The sequence below is a fragment of the Bos indicus genome, chromosome 6, assembly GCF_029378745.1.
Source record: "Bos indicus isolate NIAB-ARS_2022 breed Sahiwal x Tharparkar chromosome 6, NIAB-ARS_B.indTharparkar_mat_pri_1.0, whole genome shotgun sequence".
Lineage (NCBI taxonomy): Eukaryota > Metazoa > Chordata > Mammalia > Artiodactyla > Bovidae > Bos > Bos indicus.
In genome coordinates, this window is record NC_091765.1 from 15,164,286 (window position 1) to 15,182,297 (window position 18,012).

The 18,012-nt window shown below is 36.8% G+C and overlaps 1 non-coding gene across 1 annotated transcript; it reads right to left on the reverse strand.

Annotated features, from left to right (window-relative positions):
• Positions 1–6,587: 6,587 nt before the first annotated feature.
• Positions 6,588–6,659, reverse strand: TRNAF-GAA (transfer RNA phenylalanine (anticodon GAA)). The gene has a single exon. It is a non-coding gene; the product is annotated as a tRNA-Phe (tRNA).
• Positions 6,660–18,012: the final 11,353 nt, after the last annotated feature.

Below are 18,012 nucleotides of genomic sequence, written 5' to 3' on the forward strand. Positions count from 1 at the left end.
ATGTCTCTTATACCTTAAGGTGTTACACAATTAACTTGATTGACTTCAGTCTTGTAAAGTACACCCTTTCTGGCAGGTGGCCCAATAGCCTGTTCCCTAACTGCTTTCTCAAATCTAAAACAATGCATCAATCACTCCTCAGGACAGGGCTTTGCCAAATACAATGACTTGACTTAGCACGGTGTTTGAATTTCAGATCTAATACTTAAAAAAAATCATTAGCTCCTTACCAAAGTCAACAAGATGAGATGTCGAACTGATATTATAGTGGCCCAAGTTAAAAAAGAAAGAAGAGGGTAGTGACATGCATATATTTTTATTTTAGTTGAAGCAGAAGACACAGACTTTTTATTTTTTAATTAATTAGTTTATTGGGTGTATATATACATATAACCCCCACTCTTTTGGACTTCCTTCCCATTCAGGTCACCACAGTATGTTGAGTAGAGTTCCCTGTTCTATATAGTAGGTTCTCATTAGTTATCTATTTTATTCATAGTCTCAATAGTGCATATATGCCAATCCCAGTCTCCCAATTCCTCCCACCTTCCCTCCCCTTTGCTATCCATTTATTTGTTTTCTATGTCTGTGTGTCTATATCTGCTTTGCAAATAAGATCATCTCTACCATTTTTCTAGATTCCACATATATACATCAACATATAATACTTGTTTTTCTCTTTCTGACTTACTTCTCTCTGTATGATAGTCTCTAGGTCCATCCATGTCTCTACAAATGACCCAATAACCCAGGGATCGAACCGTGGTCTCCTGCACTGAAGGCAGATTCTTTACCATTTGAGCTACAGGGAAGTCCTTATTCCTATTATGGCTGAGTGACATTCCATTTTATACATGTACCACATCTTCTTTATCCATTCTTCTGTTGATGAACATTCAGCTTGTTTCTATGTCTTGGATATTGTAAATAGTGCTGAAATGAACACTGAGGCATATCCAGAGTAAACCATAATTCAAAAAGACACAGCTTTTTAAAAAATGGTCATAATGGGAACAGTTGTAATTAAGAACTCCAGTGGTTACAGGGGAAGATGTACAGAATACTGTAGATTTAATTATGGCTAGTCTATAAATTTAGTCAGACAGCCAGACATTTCTTTGAAACCACCAATCTGGTTTGATTTGCACTCTGAATTGACCAGTATCTTGTTAAAGAGAAACAACATATGAAGCAGAAGTTGCAACACAAAATTTTAAATATAATCTAAGTTTATATTCCACTGCTTTTAAAATCACATATATTAAATGTGTTGGTTTTGATTATGAACATTTGGAATAAATTAACAAGTTTGATTTAACAGGGGCTAAAGAAGAGGTGGCAAGAATACACAGAACTGTAAAAAAAGATCTTCATGACCAAGATAATCATGATCGTATGATCATTCACCTAGAGCCAGACATCCTGGAATGTGAAGTCAAGTGGGCCTTAGAAAGCATCACTATGAACAAAGCTAGTGGAGGTGATGCAATTCCAGTTGAGCTATTTTAAATCCTGAAAGATGATGCTGTGAAAGTGCTGCACTCAATATGCCAGCAAATTTGGAAAACTCAGCAGTGGCCACAGGACTGGAAAAGGTCAGTTTTCATTCCGATCCCAAAGAAAGGCAATCCCAAAGAATGCTCAAACTACCACACAATTGCAGTCATCTCACATGCTAGTAAAGTAATGCTCAAAATTCTCCAAGCCAGGCTTCGGCAATATGTGAACCGTGAACTTCCAGATGTTCAAGCTGGTTTTAGAAAAGGCACAGGAACCAGAGATCAAATTGCCAACATCCGCTGGATCATGGAAAAGCGAGAGAGTTCCAGAAAAACATCTATTTCTGCTTTATTGACTATGCCAAAGCCTTTAACTGTGTGGATCACAATAAACTGTGGAAAATTCTGAAAGAGATGGGGATACCTGACCACCTGACCTGCCTCTTGAGAAACCTATATGCAGGTCAGGAAGCAACAGTTAGAACTGGACATGGAACAACAGACTGGTTCCAAATAGGAAAAGGAGTACGTCAAGGCTGTATATTGTCACCCTGCTTATTTAACTTCTGTGCAGAGTACATCATGAGAAACGCTGGGCTGCAAGAAGCACAAGCTGGAATCAAGATTGCAGGGAGAAATATCAATAACCTCAGATATGCAGATGACACCACCCTTACAGCAGAAAGTGAAGAGGAACTCAAAAACCTCTTGATGAAAGTGAAAGAGGAGAGTGAAAAAGTTGGCTTAAAGCTCAACATTCAGAAAACCAAGATCATGGCATCTGGTCCCATCACTTCATGGGAAATAGATGGGGAAACAGTGGAAACAGTGTCAGACTTTATTTTTGGGGGTTCCAAAATCACTGCAGATGGTGACTGCAGCCATGAAATTAAAAGATGCTTACTCCTTTGAAGGAAAGTTATGACCAACTTAGATAGCATATTGAAAAGCAGAGACATTACTTTGCCAACAAAGGTCCATCTAGTCAAGGCTATGGCTTTTCTAGCGGTCATGTATGGATGTGAGAGTTGGGCTGTGAAGCAAGCTGAGTGCCAAAGAATTGATGCTTTTGAACTGTGGTGTTGGAGAAGACTCTTGAGAGTCCCTTGGACTGCAAGGAGATCCAACCAGTCCATTCTGAAGGAGATCAGCCCTGGGTGTTCTTTGGAAGGAATGATGCTAAAGCTGAAACTCCAGTACTTTGGCCACCTCATGCGAAGAGTTGACTCATTGGAAAAGACAAGTCAATATCTCAAAGGAAACTTAGATAAGCTCTACTATATGGTCTCCACACTACTGCTTGATATATTGCCTAGTTTCTTTCATGTAAAGTATATTCCGATAATTGGTGAAATAGAGGTTAGGACAGTAATAATCTAGTCCTTCTTAAATATCAATATCCACTTACATCACAAATTTATTTGGGGCAAAGTCTTTATATCCAGTCCATAGTGCAAGATACTTTCCCTATAATCTGCATGTGCCTCTCAGTGTGGACAAATAAACAGTAGAATAAGAATCCAAGGCCTAGATTATAGGACATAGGCTTTGAAATCAGCCAGAGTTGAGTTCAATTTCTGTCCTTTATACTCAGTAACTGAGTAAGTTAGGATATACAAGAGTAACAAATGACCTTCAAAGCTCACTGCCTTACAATATCATAGGTTAAATTTTTGCTTAGACCATATACTAGCCTCCAGGTCATTTCTCCATAAGACCCCAGCTAATCATTGACAATATTGCCAGTGATTCTAGCAAGCTGAAAAAGAGCATGGCAAAGTAGCACTAGCTATTAAAAATTCAGCTTGGAAGAGACACATTTCATTAACTAGAGCAAATGCCATATCTATATTTGAGTTCAACAGGTCAAAGCGATATCAGAAGAAGCAGTGGATATTAATGAACAGGAATCAGGTCTACTAAAATACCTGTGTGGTCCTAGATTTGTCCGTTATTTTCTTAGTCTCAGTTGTTGTATCTAGAAAATTGAAAGTAATGAGACTGACCCAGAAGGTTTACAAAACATGGAGTGTCTGGCAAATGATGGTTACTCAGTACATATTGATCCCCCTTGTCCTTTCTTGGCTCTGCCTCTAAGTTTTTCAGGTAACTTTGCATAATCATTTAAGAGCTTTAATCTACTTCCTCACTGATTCAAAAAGTTATACACTAAATAATTTCCAAGCTTCAGACACTTTAGTGCTATTATCCTATGAATAACATATAGTGCCTTGATTGAAATGACAACCAGTGACTTTTAGAATGAATCTCCTTTGTAAAGGGAGTCAGGACTTCAAAGATAAGGACAATACTGAGAGGTTTCAGAGTATTTGTGATTTCTAGTTTACACCGTAGTCGGCCGAATAATGCCACCCACCCCCCGCCACACACTAAATATGTCATATTCTAATCCCTGGAAGCTCTGAATATCACCTTATAAAGCAAAAGGGGACTTGTAGATGTGATTTTTTTTTTCAGGACTTTTTTTATTATTATTATTTCTTTTTTTTTTTTTTTATTTTATTTTTAAACTTTACATAATTGTATTAGTTTTGCCAAATATCAAAATGAATCTGCCACAGGTATACATGTGTTCCCCAGCAGCAGACGAATGGATAAGAAAGCTATGGTACATATACACAATGGAGTATTACTCAGCCATTAAAAAGAATACATTTGAATCAGTCCTAATGAGGTGGATGAAACTGGAGCCTATTATACAGAGTGAAGTAAGCCAGAAGGAAAAACACCAATACAGTATACTAATGCATATATATGGACTTTAGAAAGATGGTAACAATAACCCTGTGTACGAGACAGCAAAAGAGACACTGATGTATAGAACAGTCTTATAGATGTGATTTAATTAAGGACTTTCATTTAGATGGGAAGATTATACTGGATTATCTGGATGGGTATGATATAATCAAAGATAGCTTATAAAAGGGAGGCAAGAAGAGTGCCCATCAGAGAAGGAGATATGATGACAGAAACAATAGATTACAGCGACCCGCTCAGGAGACAAATAATTTGAGCAGTGTCTAGAAGTTGCAAGAGTCAATGAAACAAATTATCTTCTGGAGATTCCAGACCTGCTGACACCTTGATTTAGCACTTAAGACTCATTTCAGATTCATCCTTACAGGTATTTAAGAAAATAAATTTGTGATTTTTTAAGTCCCAAGTTTGTGGTAATCTGTTATAGCAATAATAAAAGATCAGCACATATGCTAAACTGAAGAAAATTATTCCTGAATTGGAAGATATTTGTATTACTTCAAATAGTTGAAATCTTACAAAATTTTTTTTTAATTTTTACAAAATTTAAATAGAAATACTTTATAAAAATTGTGTGTACTTAGTCCTGTCTGGCTCTCTGAAACCCCATGGACTGTAGCCTGCCAGGCTCCTCTCTCCATGGGATTTTCTCAGCAAGAATACTGGAGTGGGGTGCCATTTCCTTCTCCAGGGGATCTTCCTGACCCCAGGACTGAACCCACCTCTCCCGCATTAGCAGGCAGATTCTTCACCACTGTACCAAAAGCCCTTATGAAAAGTAGAGTTTGTATAAAAATTGAATTAAAATTTGTATATTTGTATAAAAATAGTAATCACTTCACTCTTTGAGCTTTTGCTTATATTTTTACATCATAGTTATATAATCGAGGTAGAAATAAAAGAAGCCAAGTTTAATCTCTAACTCAGTTTTAACCACGATCTTGTATAATTTGTTTAACCTTTGAGTTTCTTGTTTTCATCTTTCTATTTCCATGTTGATATTAACAAGTCAAACACTAGAAAACTCAAGATAAAGGGTACTGGTGTCACATTGCTAGGAGACTCTGACTAAAAGAGTCATATATAAAATCAACAAGACCACAAAATATTTCACCTACCTGACCACAAACATCAAATCGCCTTCCAACTCCCACACTCCTGCTATTCTCCATCTCCTCCAAGAAGGAAGACATGTCCACAGCAATATATATTCCTAGCTTAACTGCTTAAAATGATTCCCATAAAATCTGCCCAGAAGTAGCAAGAAGGAGAGAGTATCTGTTTAAAATTCCATCTGCCCAAATGGTTATGTTTTCTTTTAAGCAACAGAGTCAATTTGTAAAATCTATATGTATTTAAATTTACCTAGGGGCTTCTCTGGTGGTCCAGTGGTTAAGACTTTGCCTTCCAATGCAGGAGGTATGGGTTTGATCTCCAGTCAGGGAGGTAAGATCCCACATGCCTCTTGACCAAGAAACCAGAACATAAACAACAGAAGCAATAGTATAACAAATTCAATAAAGACTTTAAAAATGGTCCACATTAAAAAAAAAAAAAACTTTAAAAATAAATAAATCAATGTTCATTTCGTCAAACAGTAAGCTGATCTAAGACATATTTTTTGAATAAATGTTTTATTAAAACAACTATTTTAGAACTAAACAAATTGATTCACATGAATTTAATCAACATATTACTGCATTTATTGTCTACCGTTATTATAAAAAATTGCAAACTTAGTGACAGCACAATTTATTACCTTATAGGTCAATAGGTCAGAAGTCCAACAGGGATCTCTCAGGGTCAAAATCCAGGTACTGGTAGGGCTGTGATCCTTCTGGAGGTTTACAAAAGAATATGTTTCCTTGGCCTTTCCAACTTCCAGGGGTCTCCTACATTCATTGACTCATAGCATCTCTCCTCCATCTTCAAAGACAGCAGTACTACATCCCTCTGATCCATCTTCCATTGTCACATCTCTATCCATAGCTGGGAAATGGTTCTCCACTTTTAAGAACCTGTGTAATTACATTGGGTCTACCAGATATCCAGGAAATTTCTTTATCTCAAAGTCTTTACCTTTAATCACATCTGCAAAGTTGTTCTTGCTATATATGGTGACATAATAAGTTCCAGGAATTGGGGCATGGACATATGTAGAGGTCTTTAGTGAAGTGAAAAAAGTGAAGTCGCTCAGTCGTGTCCGACTCTTTGCGACCCCATGGACTGTTGCCTATCAGGCTCCTCCATCCATGGGATTTTCCAGGCAAGAGTGCTCGAGTGGGTTGCCATTTCCTTCTCCAGGGAATCTTCCCGACCCAGGAATTGAACCTGGGTCTCCTGCATTTCAGGCAGATGCTTTACCGTCTGAGCCACCAGGGAATACTGAAACACATACACATACACACACAAATTAGACTTGAACTCCATGGGAAACTGAGGTACCTAGAGATAGAATGGGCAAAACCCAACACATTTAACTAAATAAAAGGGCAGATATACCAGTTATTTTGTGTTACTTGATTGAATAAAACCAAATTTCCTACCAGAATTAGATGCACTTTAGTTTGTTATTTAGACAGTTATCTTCCTTTCTCAATACTTTACATCAAGGGTGGAACAAAAAACTTGGAGCAAGGAATGCTGTCAAATCTAATAGACAATCATTATGGATTGTAAATTTCCCTGTCTCAGGGATAATAGAAACAGGGCAGAAACAAGGTGAAAGGTCTCAGACATGTTACCATAAACAGACTCAAATGCCCAGAGCTTCATTCATTCCTTCAATTAATAAAGAACTGTGTTGTGTTGCTGAGAAGCTCCTGAGAAGTACTGTGCTAAGGTACCAGGAATAGAAAAGATGAGAAAGGCCGATAATGTCCTTGCCCACATGTTTCTCACAGTCTAACAAAAGAGGCAGATGTTAAAGAAATAATTTTCACAGGATGAGGTCAAGGGCTGGACTCAATTATATGTGAAATCTCTAAGTGGATATCTAAAGCCATGAAAGTAAAGCATTTTCCTGATTGATCTGTTAAAAATGCCTACCTACTCTAATTTCAAGCACATTAGGGTGATTTGAAAAATGTTAACTGATGGTGGTGAAATTTGACTTCTTGCAGATTTATATGAGATTGATACTAGATTCATGTTAGAAGCGTAACTAAAACTCAGTAACTTTAGCCAAAAAGCATCAAATAATGTTAAATGTATGCCAACATGAAATTACTTTTATAGTATAGTATTTGTTATCATCACAGAGTATTTTAGCCAAGACTAATACTGGGCCTCGAGGTATGGAAAGAGTTCTCAGTTCTGTGGTATGCCATAGTTTGGGTCTTGTCCATCATGTGGCACACCACCAATTAGAATGACAGGCCATACTATAGCCAGCATAGCTAATCATGTCTTTACATTAAATCATAACCCTCTACTTTGCATTGGCAAGAGAAAATGAAGGAGCAAAAGAAAATATTGGGAAAGTTCATCTTGTACACAGAGACATTTTTACAATTCAAGCTACATTTTTAAAGGTTTAACACACAAGTCCTTTAATTTTACTCAAATACACGCTGGTAATAATTTTATTTATATCTCTGTTTCTCTTTTTCTGTCTCTAAACATATATATGTATTCATGTATATACAGATTATTTATAAAAATTTAAATGTAATTAAAATCATAATACACAATAGTTTGCAATTTTTTGTCATAGTCTCTTACTAATGGTGTGAATTATATTTTGGAAACATCACAAAATGACTAAAATAGTCAATTATTCAGATTTAACTGTAAATCATTTCATCTTTCCTTTATTTGTAGAAGTTAGAGTACTACCTTTTGTTATTATAAATAAGGTGCTAATGAACATTCCTTCACATAAATTTTTGTGTGTGTCTCTTCTTTTATCTTTATGATAATTTCTGGAAATGTAATTATGGATCCAAGAGTATAAACATTTTTTTACACATTAGACAGAATATTCTCCAGGAAGTTTATACCAATACGTATACTCTTCCCAGCCTATATTTCACATTTTTAACACAAAATTTTGCCAGTGGATTTCTTTTAATTGTTGTTCATTTTAAATCTTGCAGTTTAATGGGAGCTGTGAACACATAAATTCTAAGATGGTCCCAATGGTCCTTTCCCTTAGCTATTTCCACCGCTGCGTGATCCTCTCCCCTTGAGTTGGGCTGGATTCCTGATTTACTTCTATTCAATAGGATGTTGTAGAAGCAACAGGATGCCACTTCCAGAATTAGGTTTAATAAAGATGGTCGCTTCCATCTTAGACTTCCTCCCTGCCCTTCTCCCCCTCCCCTGTGGAAAGCTGCCAGTTGCGAGTAGCCCCATGAAAAAATGCACATGGCAAGGAACCGATATCTCTGGCCAACAGCCAGGGAGAGCCAGAGGTCGGCCAACAGTCACATGAGCGGAATTAAGATCTTCTGGTTGAACTAGAGAACTAGAGATGACTCCAGTTCAGATGATAACTGCATTGCAACCGTGTAAGAGAGTCTGAGCTAGAGGAACCAAACTATGCCTAGATTCCTCACCCACAGAAAATGCGTGTTATTTAAGCCACTAAGTTTTGGAGCAGTTGATTGAAAAGCACCAGATAACTAACACAAAAAGAAGTGTCATTTTATAATTATTTTAACATGAATGAGATGGAGCTTTCTCTTTTTCAAAAATTAGTAATGTGTTTTTGTGTTTTATCTCTATTTTTGCCATTTTATTGTGGGGGCTTTTCCCTTTATTTTTGAGTTCTTTGTATTTTAGAATTCTACTTCATTTCCTGTCATATGTGTGTGCGTGTGTGTGATTGTGTACATATCCACGCACACATATGTATACACACAAATATATGTATACACACACGTACATGTGTTTGTGTGTGCATGCGTGTTTGTGCTCAGTTGTGTCTGACTGTTTGTGACACCATGGGCTATAGCCCGCCAGGCTCCTCTGTCCATGGGATTTCCCAGGCAAGAATACTGGAGTGGGTTGCCATGCCCTTCTCCAGGGGATCTTCTCGACCCAGGGTTTGAACCCGTATCTCTTGCATCTCCTTCATTGGCAGGTGGTTTCTTTACTAGCTGAGCCACCCAGCAAGGAATATATATATATATAGCTAATGGTTTTCCAAGTGGCCTTTTATTGTGCTTAGTGTGTTTGTGACGTAAATAATTTTTTAAACTATGGTCAAAACTAATTTTCAATAAAAGCATCATTTCTTTGCTTAAAAACTGTATGCTACTGCTACTTCAGTCGTGTCCGACTCTGTGCGACCCCATAGACGGCAGCCCACCAGGCTCCCCGGTCCCTACGATTCTCCAGGTAAGAATACCTGGAATGGGTTGCCATTTCCTTCTCCAATGCATGAAAGTGAAAAGTGAAAGTGAAGTCGCTCAGTCATGTCCAACTCTTCGCGACCCCATGGACTGCAGCCTACCAGGCTCCTCCATCCATGGGATTTTCCAGGCAAGAGTACTGGAGTGGGGTGCCATTGCCTTCTCCTTAAAAATCTGTATAATAAAGCCCTAATTGGTAATTAACTCTACACATCTTTTTTATATCCTGCCACTTAATGAATGACCTTATTATTTCTAATAATTTATCATCTAACCCTCTTTAGTCGGAGAAGGCAATGTCACCCCACTCCAGTACTCTTGCCTGGAAAATACCATGGACGGAGGAGCCTGGTGGGCTACAGTCCAAGGGGTCGCGAAGAGTCGGACACGACTAAGCAACTTCACTTTCACTTTTCACTTTCATGCACTGCAGAAGGAAATGGCAACCCACTCAACTGTTCTTGCCTGGAGAATCCCAGGGACGGGGGAGCCTGGTGGGCTGCCGTCTATGGGGTCGCACAGAGTCGGACACGACTGAAGCGACTTAGCAGCAGCAGCAGTAGCAGCAACCCTCTTTAGTTTTCTAGAAATACAATCATATAACAATCATATAATCTGCTAATAATGATGGATTTTTATTCTTCCTGATAGTATAACTTTATAATTGCTTTTATGTTGTTTTCTTTTAAAGGTTTTTCAGAAAAAGTTAAATCATTAATAATAATAATGACCACATTTGTCCTTCATTATTTGGTTTAAGATAATGGGCATAGAGGATCACTTTGAAATGATTTATTTAATCATACCTGAGATATAAACAATTGTGAAGATAAACCTTAGAATTGACAAAATATAATAGGTAATATTTTATATTCATTAAGTTGCTTTACTTTCTATTCCTAATATACTAATAATTTCTATTTCTTTTACATATTAAATCAATTGAGGCAATCATGTCATGGCTCTTCCTGGTCTCTGTAAAATGTACTGCTAAGTTACAACACTTGTATCAAGGCAAATATTCTGCACTCAGGTTGAAAACTGGTGACTGTTGTATCTAAATGTCTATTTCCTATCATAATTAAGTTCAATCTTCTCTCTTTTTGCATGAGAGGGAGGATTTAATTTTTTCATAAGGACAAATAATTATTTTAAAATGAGTCATTAAAAATCACATGGAATATTACTCAGCTTGTAAAAATAATGAAATAATGTCATTTGCAACAACATGGATGGATTTGCAGATTATCATAATAAGTAAAGTAAGTCAGACAGAGAAAATAAATATCCTATTACATCTCTTATACATGGAATCTAAAATGTAAGATACAAACAAAACTAATTACAAAATAGAAACAGATTCAGAGTCTTAGAGAATGGACTTATGGTTACCAGGGGGACTGTTGGAGACCAGGGATAGAAAGACTGGAAGTTTAGAATTGACAGATACACACTGCTGTATTTAAAATAAATAACCAACAGGGACCTACTGTATAGCACAGGGAACTTAGCTACATAATCTATAATAACCCAAATGGGAAAAAAAGTTGAAAAAAGAATATATACATGTATATGAATAACTGAACTACTTTGCTGCACACCTGAAACTAACACAATAGTGTTAATCAACTCTACTCCAATATAAACTAAAAATGTTTAAAAAGAGGAAAAGAAGATAAATCTTTTCCTAAAGAAAGCTCAATACTGCATATTAATTCTACTCCAATGAACTGATAACTCCTTCACTCTCTCCCAAGAAATGATGAGGAAGACTGTGATACCAACCATAATAGCCAAGGGCTGTCTCTGCCCTACAGACATTTGCTAACCAAAATATAATAGGGTTGATGTCATCCTGCCCATGTGATCTCATCCTCACCAGCTATTCCATCTTTCTTTCACAGTCGTGAGAGCTGTTGCTGGTGATCATAATGCCCAGACTATTTGCCCAGGTACTCCCACCTTCAAAGAACCACATCTGGACTCCCCAGCTGACCCTACTTTGAAGTCTTCCCAGGAATCATTATCTCTATGCAATTTCCTTTCTCTCAAAATGCCTTAAGTCCTTCAGCCAAAGAGTCAAGTCTTAGATGAACAGAATACCATAGACTGTCCAATAGGATTCAAGGCTTATAGCAACTTGGACTCAAGGAGGATTACTGTACAGAGACCTCAGAATTTGAGACTCAGAACTATCATGTGCTGTACTGTGCTAAGTCACTTCAGTAGTATCCAACTCTGTATGACCCCTTGGATTGTAGCCCACCAGGTTCCTCTGTCCATGGGACTCTCCAGGCAAGAATACTGGATGGGTTGCCATGCCCTCCTCCAGGGAATCTTCCCGACCCAGTAATTGAAGTTGTGTCCCATGTCTCCTGCACTGAAAGGCGGATTCTTTACCACTAGCACCACCTGGGAAACCCCCAGAACTATCATGGTTCTGTTTTATTATGGACCTAACTATTCATTATACCTTTTTTTCCTCTTATGAGAAAATAGAAACTTGCTGACCATTTGAACCCTGTCTAGTCATAAGTTTGATTGCTTGTATCAGTCTAGAAGTCATTTTCTATTAACATTAGAGTGCGCTAAACTGGGAGTCCTTTAAGCTCTGCTGATACTATGCACACAAACCCAAGCAAAAGCTGTCACTTCTTTCTGAACATCCACATTCTCATCTGACTTTACCTTCTGCAGTGTTCCTTAGTCTCTCTTTTCTATGAGACACTCCTAATAGACAATTACCTAGGGCTTGCCCAAGAAGCCGTTGTTCCAGAGCTATGAAGTAGGTAATTGTTGTCTTTAGTAACTCCAACCTCTCCTTTCCATAAGTTTTCTTCTCTCAGCTGTGTCCCTTATCTTCCTTTCCTTGTCTGGGAACCTAGTGAATGCATGTTCATCCTCTTTTCTTCCTTAGCAAATTCATTTATACTGAAATATATGTGAGAGACAAAAATTTTAAACATCTTGGGATATTTAGAATGAAATAGTATTTTAAAAATTGAAGGAAAAAATGAGTTCTGGTGACAATATGTCAGGAGGGCAAGATGTCCGAGTACACTGGCCATCAGGCCTACTATGTCAGCTACTCACCAGGTTAGGCTGGTTGTAGACATGTCTATAGGTGGTAGAGCACAATGACAACCTAATTCCCAAGGCCTATGGCACCCACAGGCAATTAAATAAGCACCAAGAGACATTCTTCTTTCTTTCTTTTCTTTTTCTTTTTTTCTTTTTGGTAGCCCCATGTGGCATGCGGGATCTTAGTTCTCTGACCAGAGATCCAGGCTGCATTCCCTGCACTGGAAGCATGGCGTCCTAACTGATAGAGTACCAGAGGACCAGGGACGTCTTTTTTTTTTTTTTTTTTTTTCAACTTTTACTTTCTTACTCTTCTTCTTCCATACAAGAGTACACACACATTTTCTTAAAGATGGAGAACTATATATTTTCCATCATTATCTCAAAGAAAAAGACTGCTTTGTGTTCTTCCAAAATCAAGCATCAGTTCAGTTCAGTCGCTCAATCATGTCCAACTCTTTGTGACCCCATGGATTGCAGCACTCACTCCAGGCTTCCCTGTCCATCATCAACTCCTGGAGCTTGTTCAAACTCATGTCCATTGAATCGGTCATGCCATCCAACCATCTCATCCTGTCATCCCCTTCTCCTCCTGCCTTCAATCTTGCCCAGCATCAGGGTCTTTTCCAATAAGTCAGTTCTTCACATCAGGTGGCCAAAGTATTGGTGTTTCAGCCTCAGCATCAGTCCTTCCAATGAGAATTCAGGATTAATTTCCTTGAGGATGGACTGGTTGGATCTCCTTGCTGTCCAAGGGACTCTCAAGAGTCTTCACCAACACCATAGTCCAAAAGCATCAGTTCTTTGCCACTCAGCTTTCTTAATGGTAAAACTCTCACATCCATACATAACTACTGGAAAAACTATAGCTTTGACTAGATGGACCTTTGTTGGCAAAGTAATGTCTCTGCATTTTAATATGCTGTCTAGGTTGGTCATAGCTTTTCTTCCAAGGAGCAAGCGCCTTTTAATTTCAAGGCTGCAGTCACCATCTGCAGTGATTTTGGAGCCCCCAAAAATAAAGTCTCTCACTGTTTCCATTGTTTTCCCATCTATTTGCCATGAAGTGAAATGAAGTGAATTATATAATTTTATATAACTATAAAAAATTATAAATATTTTAGAACTACAATTTATTGAAGGTTGTTCAATTTTGATATATATTTTTAATATAGAGAAGAATCCAGTACTCTGGCCAAACTCATCAATAAATTCTAAAATGAAAACTGTGATTTGAATACCTGATGAAAACCCACCTGGTTATTTATTCTGTTTACTAAGAAAGAGTAGTTATCAGGAAGCTAGTATACATTTCTCCAAGAGCACTATGTGACCCTTTCTTCTTACCCTTCAGTCTTTGCGGAAATGCCCCCTTCTCTGTGAGGTTATCTCTCACCTTTTCATCTTAAACTGTGATTCATCATGCCCCATTCCTAATCTTCTAATCACCCATTTTTCTTCATTGCACTTGCCACTCTTATACATCGTACATTTACTTTTTAATCTTATTTTATGTCTCAGCTCACAAAAATCTAACCTTCAGGAAGACAGGGAGTTTTTATTCAATGCCATGGTCAAGCCCAAAGACCACTGTTTGGCACTTCTCAGGCTGCTGATAAAACAATAGTTGCATTAATTAATGACATTAAATGGTTTGTAAAAACATGGAGCAAGTGAGTAAATGTGAGTGGTGAATACCCAACAAATGCTTATGATCTTTGGATATATATTGAAGTCATTAAAGTAACCAAAAAACATATCTGGTTCATTTATAGGATATTAGGTACATTGACCGGATATTTATATATATAACAAAGTACAGGCATCAGATGGAGTAAATTTAGATTTCAATGAAGGTTAAAAAATATATTGATATATTAGAGTGATTTTTATTAAAACATATTTAATAAAAATACACAAGCTAATCTTTTGGCACTTTGAGTACTCCAAGTGAGCTAAAAAAAGTTTTAAAAAAATCACCTTATTATCTTTTTACATTGTGTTATTTTCTTAACTATTTAACAACAATAAATGTGGTACCTTATACTTTTACACAGGAGAGAAATAAGCAACTATTATGAGTTATTAAATGTTCACTCAAACACTAAAATTTGTCATAAAATAGAGATGCATTTCAATTTAGGCAATAAATTTTCACATGATAATTGCAAAAATATTTTTATTCTATTTTCTGTAATCAAACCAATTTAGCTGTTAAGAAATTAAGTATATTAAATTTCTGAGGTTTACTGGGAGAAATAGATGAAACTACAAATATTTTTTCCTTTCAATTAAAAAAATGGCTGGATTTTGCATCATGTCTTAAAAGCCTTTTTGGATCTTATTACCCATATTTCAAAAAAAAATTCTTTTTTTTTTGCTCCACAGGAATATTTAGAAAAGCTTAACTTCATTTTCAAAATTCTTGATAAAAAACTAGTTCTATGAACAGTGTGAATTACCTTAAAGAATCACATTTAAAATAGAGTTTCTCCAGTGAAACAGCACGAAAACAAGCTCAATTACAAATATGCCCTTTGATTTTTATGTTAATAAGTGGCTGCATACTTTATACCAGCGTTTCAGCAGATTCCAAATCCATGCTTATTACAACCAAGAAGAGATGCCACAAAGGTCACAGGAAATATTTTTTCCATGCAGACCACTGGAAGGCATGTTAATGTGAAGCCCAGATATTGTGAAAGTATTATCCTCGGACGTGGAGCACGAGCCCAGGAGCGGCTGTTAGTTGTAGCAGGCTGCAGTCGTGCACAAGTGCTTACAGCTACAGTGACATGGTGCTAAGCGTGTTTTAAGACTAGTCCCAGTCGAGCGGCATCTTATCCAACCAGAAACAATCCCACAATCCAGCTCTTTTTAAGTGATCATCCTTGTATCATAACAGATTAAGGTTGCAGCTACTTTGGATTATGTTTAATCTAACCTTTATCCATTCACATCTTCACCTGAAACTTACAAGGACCAAGAGTCAATTGCCGGGGCATAATTCACAATGACACTGATCTTTCCTTCCTCACTCTAATTATCTGGATTAAGAATAACACTTTTGAGTAATTATTTTCACATTGGATAAACATTAAGCTTTCCTGGATTTATCTGAGCTTTTTCCTAACATGAAATAGATCCAACCAGGCTTATAAGAACATAACTGACAGCAGTGACAGCTTAATCAAGGCAACCCTAAACAACTAAAACAATAAGGAAATGTTTATTTCCCATTGTTTAGGATACTCAAGAATCAGAAACCTAACATATTTGGAGGCAAAAAGAATCCTACACATTCAATTGCAATGCTCTAACTTTTTTCTTTCCTTATAATGATTCAGTAATCCTCAAGTAAATTCAAACTCTGAAACACTGAGAGTTATACTTGTACATAAAATTGGCTATACTGATTACAGCCATGAAAACTAAATATCTTTATTCATAGCCAATACAATGTACTAAAAAGAAAAAACATGTTACAGTAAGATCACTGTGCTGAAATTATAATGAGTGAATCAAGTGCTTGCTGTATTATGTCTGATGGCTATTTTTGATCATTCTGAACCGTCCAAGATTGCACACAATCCCTAAAATTGCTTTCACAAACAAGCTAGAAAAATCTTCCAAGCTTGTCTTTGAAACTATCTAAGCTCATATACAATTACACACTAAAATCACATCACAAAACCCAATTACACTTTGGCTTTGCAGATCCACAGATAACCTCTTAAAGAGCAAACTCCCTCACTGTGTCGACCTCTGACCTCAAGCTCTTTTTCCAATCTTCAGTAGCAGGGCTGTATGTTTCTCAGCCTGGCCAAGGAGCCCAAACACTGAATGGTTAAAAAGGGCTACAGGACTTTTGAAGGGTGCCAAGTGTTCCATCTACCACCCAGTTCTAGATGAAGGTTAATATTGCTGATATTTTATCCTTGCTTTTAAACATCTTATATTACTGTTCCATCACTTGCAGATAACCAAATATTTTAAAGGAAGGAATTACTAAGTTCACTTCCCTTCTTTTTAATGATTTAATGATCCCTAGGTAATAATGTTATTTCACTTTAAAAAAAGAAAAAAGAGAGGTCATTGACTATTTTAATGGAAGTAGAAAAACACTTCATAAAAATAAAAAGATTCCAAACGAACTTAAAATTAAAAGCATGTATTTGTAGTGAGAAGAACAGAGAAGAGAGCTGGCTCTTAAAGCAGCATCTCTCCGAAGTCTATGATTACATGTTTGTCAATCCAAGTTTGGAACATAATCATGGAGTATATGATTTTTCATAGAATAGAGGACTCTAATTTCATACTAACTCTTCTCTACAATTTCTGAAGGAAACGACCCAAAAGGAAAAGATAAACAGCTGTTTATGGCATTTTCTATGAGTTAATAAATGACAATAAACTAAAGGGGGTAAATAAATCATCATCTAACGCCAAATGTGAGAGAAATCATTGCTGGCTCTTCTTCAGACTTTGTGTTGTTATGGCTTTAGTTGTCTGTTCTTTATCCCTTAAGTTTGCTCACCCACATAATAACAATCATAAGTTCAGGGTGTGTCAGAATTGCAATGACATTTGGAAGTCATCTACTGTAACTTCCAAGCCTTATCCTCCATAGAGTACGATGACGGACAAACGTCCTTTAAAAAGACTGTCCATATGACCTCAAGTCATATGTCAAGTGTGTATGAGTAGCTAAGTCAAAGACACATTTTTGCAATTGTCTTCCTTGTCAAAAGCAATAATTCAGTTCTGAAGGTTGCACCCAAGATATGAACAACGGAAAACTGTCTTAATACATAACTCAGGCCCCTTGGAGACATTACCTTGACACACAGGATAGCCCTCTCTTCACTCCCTTGAAGGGTTTAGAATGAGTCAGGAAAATATTTAAGTCTGAAAAATGCAGTGAATTTTGAAAAATAATTGGGTAGAGGAATAATATGCTAGAAAACAAAGAATGGCACAGAATTAACATTGTAAAGATTCAATGAATATCCTTAGATGACTATAGACATCTTATGAAGGAGCACAAACATTTGAATTCAAATTTGAACAATGTAAGATAGGGGGACAATCTGAAGTTAAAGCCCTATTTTATTTTCCTAGAATGATATTATATCATTTCCATTTCAGAGGACTTTCCTTAAAATTAGAATGCATGGATATTTATTCCTCTATCCTGTCAAGTTAGCTAATTAACTGTATGAGACCAGGAACTATATTCGTAATGTTTAGTGAGTTCATTTATAGTAACTAGTCAAATGAATGAAACTCTGAGAGTA